Here is a 5,143-nt window from a genome sequence, read left to right as displayed (position 1 = left end):
CATTAGTAGAAATACTGTTAGTAGAAATACTGTTCATATGATAATTAAACTAATAGCTGATGAGTGATTAATCAATATTGAAACATATTATTACAGGAGAGGTATTATTTCACTATACACGATACAAAACTATTAATAGACAAAAACAGTACAGTAGCCATAGAATTTAGTACCTAATATTTGATCTCTGAGTGCTATTTAATAGTTTTTATTATACTTAGTGTCTATGTTGAAAGTATATTACATTAACGGGCAGGTGTTGGAATCTTAGGGGCGTCATGGCAAATGGAAAACTAAAGTTGGCTTGCTTGGGCACAGATATGCTGTATTTCATGATGGTTTTTATTCTGAATCTCCCCTTTCCCACTCTCTTCTTTCTGTATTCCAGTACCTTTAAAAATTAATAAACAAAAAATAAAGACTTATGTTCTCTTCCATTGGGGGGGGGGTCTTTTCCATTGGAAGTTTAGTACTGCTGCTGTGTTGTTTGGGCTTGCCACATTGGCTTGTGGTTCTGCTTGGATTCCTGGGCTCTGCTTTGGTTCTGTTGGGCTTGTGTTGGTTCTTTGCATGGGAGGCATTAACCTGTGGTTGCTGCAGTCATGCCTCTTCACTTTTGCCCTGGAGGCAAAAAGACTGTTCCCCCCCCCATTAGGAACTATGGAGGATTGATGGGGCCACATTCTTTGGGGGCCCATAGAAATGGACCCACTGAGCCAATCTTCTTGAAACATAGGGGTTCTTCTGTGGAGATTCAACAGCAGCTCTGCTGCAAATTTGGTGACTCTAGCTTAAAAACAGCCCCCCAGACCCCCCAGGTAACTTCCTCATAGGCTATAATGGAGCCAAATAATATTCAGATTCCCGAATAAAACTCAAATCTGAATACCATACCAGTAGTGGAATTGGGGCCCTGACCTGGATGGCCCAGGCTAGCCTGATCTCGTCAGATCTCAGAAGCTAAGCAGGGTCACCCCTGGCTAGTATTTGGATGGGAGACCACCAAGGAATACCAGGGTTGCTGTGCAGAGGAAGGCACTGGCAAACCACCTCTGTTACTCTCTTGCCATGAAAACTCAAAAAAGGGGTTGCCATAAGTTGGCTGCGACTTGACGGCACTTTACACACACACATTGGAATTGGGGGATATCAGGAATGGTATTTTTTTCAGTTCCAATATATCCAAATCCAAAAAAACCACCATTTTAAAAAAATGCATATCCCTACATATTACAGGAAGCCAATACCCATTGTTTGGCTCTTGAGTTCAACAAAAGCCAGTACGTGTATCTTGCTCTAGCACACGCTATCAGAAATTTACTTTCAACCTTGAAGGGACTTGTCACAAGAAGCTTAAACCACAAGTCATTTGTCAACTACCATTCAATAAATAGAGAACAAATGTCAGATTAAACAAAAGCTGTAGTCTGTTGTAGACTCCCCTTTAGCTAAGGTTATTTAGGGTGCTGACTGGACACATTAACAATGTCCTCAGGCTTCATATTCCAGACACAAAAGTGTTCTTAGTGCCATTTGTGGCAAGACCAGTGAAGCTAGCAAAAGTTTCAGGATGGTCTTTCATGCTGAATGATATTGGGACAACTTACTGTAAACCACTCCAATATATGGAATGATATGCAAATATATTACCGGTACGAATAAACCATACAGTGATTTCCCACCAGACCTATAAATTGGTGAACTACATCCAGAGATAACTGTGTTTAATGAGTCTGCCTGGGAGCTACTCAGAGCAGTATCCCTTCCTGCCAACCCCAGAGTAATGATCAACTCTTAAAATGTAACTTGAGAAGCAGCTCTCAATTCTAAGCATGGTGCCCCTTCCAGAATGCCCTTAAGTCGCTATAGATAGACCTAATGAGGTCATTGTTATCTGGCGGCTGTAGTCTGAACTGTTCTGCCACGTTCATCCTGAGCAGTAGTGAGCCCAGAGTAAGTTTCCACTTACAGCAAGTAAGAAGTAGGGATAGGAGGGTGTCAGATTTGGAACGGGTTTGTCATGTTATCTTAAAAACTTCTGTCGGATTGTTTAATATTGAAAATACAGCTGGTTGCATCGGGGAAGCAGTGCAGCAGCTATGGTGATTGCTTTCAGTGAGAAACCGCTTTCCAGGTGTAACATGCCCCCCACTGGAAGAAATCCTCAGTTGTGCCCCTCACCCAAGAGATCCCTTCATCCAAATTTCAGCAGAAGGGAGGGGGCATTCCCATTCCAGGCGATCATATTTATCACTTATAGGCAGGTATCCAGCAGCATGTGAGATGCCTTTCCAAGGACCACAAAGTGGCTGATGGGGAGTGCTGTCCACTTTTTCACAAAAATGGACCATATGGGGAAGAGGTCCTAAACTGCCCCCCATACCTTGCCTCGCTGTCCTCCATTTCTTTCAGCATATTTTCCCCCAGTCCAGCTGACTTCCTCCATAGGAGCTTGTTCAAGAGAAAATATGCATTGATGACAGGAGTTAGTTGCAGGACAAAGTTTGTGTGTGTAAAGTGCAGTCAAGTCACAGCCAACTTATGGTGACCCAGTAGGGTTTTCAAGGCAAGAGACTAGCAGAGGTGGTGTGCCATGGCCTTCCTCTGCATAAAGACCCTGGTATTCCTTGGAGCTGTCCCATCCAAATACTAACTAGGGCTGACCCTGCTTAGCTTTTGAGACCTGAAGAGATCAGGCTGCCTGGCTTTGCTTAAAAATAAGCCTTTCTGCAGGTTTCTTTACATGTGAATGATAAGAGTTACCTGTCTTTTTCCCCTGTAAGAGCCAGCAGCAGGGGGCAGGATTTGCATCAAGGGAAAGGTGTGGCTGTTTAGTGCTCTTATATGTAATTAGAAATATTACTGCTCCCATCAGTGATCTCTTTCATCTTGCCTTCTCCCACCTTCATCTGCTATGCCTGTCTGCCAGTAGATACATACAAAGTGTTTTCTATTTCTGCCCAGCCTAGCATGTGTACAACATGTGATATTGATCCCAGTTAGTGGGAACTCTTCCAGTGAATTGATGCTGCAGTCTTAACATATATTTGCTGATGCTGAGCAAGGAGAGGACTGGGAAGTGGAAATGGCCCTGGAACAAGCCAAGGAACCCCTGTGGTGGCACCGGCCAGTGCTACATATGGGCGGGCACACCCATTGCTTCCTCTTAGCTAAAGAAGGGGCTGAACCAAGTGGTCCTGGAGCACAGGCAGACTTGCTGAAGATGAGCTCTGCTTGCTCCTGACCATCAGAGGTGCTCCATGGCAGCGGCCCCCTAGGAAATTTCCCTGTAAACTAAATGGCCAGTCTGCCTCTATGCCAAGCCACGTTCTGACCTTGCTGCCTCCAACTTGTGCCAAAAAATCAAAACCCATCAGGTAGGCACAAACAGAGTCATGGCCTCAAAAGGCTTTTGCCTGCCCCTTTCTGAAATTTCCTAATGAAATTAGTCCTCGCCAGTAAATGTCCAGCACTTGAATTATGAGTAGTCTGTGCAAGCAAACATAGGGGCGCTTATTTTTGTCCTGCCTCTCCACACCCCCTGTAGCCCAGTGTCCTTGGCAGCTACTTGGAGGAAGAGAGCTTAGCTTAGTCCCATGGCTCAGGGTTTGCAGGGGGCTGGAAGAGCTGTCTGAAATTGACTTGGCTTGCAAGGGAAAGAAGCCATATTAACAAATGTTTCAATTTAACCTTGCAGTCTAAACCCTTAGACAATTATGCTGCTCATCATTCTTTTAGGAGCCTGCAGGGAGAGATGAGCTGTGAAATTGACTCAGGGCTTGGCTTGCTGGGCAGAGAGGTGATAGTGACTAATCCCAGCCCTTGGCAGTTACCTAGCAATAACCACCTGTGTTCCCCATTTGTTTCTGGATTGGGGGACATGCCTCCTGTGCCGTCGCTTGTTCTTAAACTCTCCAGCAGTGATGTCAGAATGAAATGTGAAAACTTAACCTTGCCTCGCGTCAATACAAATTACACATGCATGATGCATGTGCATAATTTCCTATTTTCTCTGTGTGTGTTTTCCTGTATTTTTGCAGCAGTGTTTGTGAACAAGGATACATTTAACAAGCAATAATGCTTTAAAAAAAGAATAAGAAATGGGCATGAGAAGTTATAACTCTTTGTACATGTAACCAGAAGCACCCACATAGTCACACAAAATTGTACACATAGAAGCAATAACCAAGTTGTTGATAATAGCACCTTCATTCGAATATAATCTGTGCTTCAGATTCTTCTGTCAAGCTCCGTTAAAAAGGTAATACACACACCCCTTCAGATTAAAGATGTAAGACAACTGTTGTTTCATACCCATTCCAAACAAAGAAGTTCTCAGTACAGCAGAACAGATTATTTCCCCCACCACCATCAGGTGATCCTCAATAATTAATCCATGGTGATTTTCTTTGACTTTTTCATTTTTCAAAGCCAATGTTACTGGAACCAGAGGCTATAACATCTTCACAAAGCTATTCACACGACTGGGGCCATTTATGCAGGGTCCGTTTAGATGCGCCCTCAAAGCTCTTTTTTAAAATGCAGCCTTTAAAATACTTATTCACTGTCCCGATGCAAAAGGAGAAATTCCACCCCCACACACACTCGCCTGCTCCTTCGCTCCTCTCTTTGCATAGCCATTGACAATGGTCGTTTGCATAGCTAAACCACGTTTGAGTTTTCATGGTTCTTTCAGTAAATGCTTCAGTGCGGGGAGGAGCCGATACAAACGGTCGTGTTAAAGGGGCTCTTCAGAAATGCGAAGCAGGTATGCGCCCGCTTCACAATCACTTCTTGAATGATGGTTCAGCCGGAAAAACTAAAAACAAATATGTATGGCACTTCAGCCTGGAACAGGCTGCTAATTCACCAAGCATAAATGGCCTGGAAGTTTGGTATACGTCTTTCTTCACAGGCGTTCCTTGCTTAATGGTTTAATTTTTTCTTCTGTTAAGCCTCCAACTTTATGGAAACTATTGTTGCCAGACTGAGTGATAGGGAGCCTGTACCTGTGGTTTACCTATGAATCTCATGAGTAAAGCATAAAAGTAAAGGTTTACAAAAAGGTTTATAGAGACTTATTTCTCTGAACAGAATTGTTGATGTAGTAAATAAAGTAGAATAAAGGTCATGATGTTATTGA

This window comes from Euleptes europaea, chromosome 6 (genome assembly GCF_029931775.1).
Source record: "Euleptes europaea isolate rEulEur1 chromosome 6, rEulEur1.hap1, whole genome shotgun sequence".
NCBI classification, from domain to species: domain Eukaryota; kingdom Metazoa; phylum Chordata; class Lepidosauria; order Squamata; family Sphaerodactylidae; genus Euleptes; species Euleptes europaea.
The sequence above is the reverse complement of the archived record's forward strand: the minus strand, read 5'-3'. Positions refer to the sequence as shown.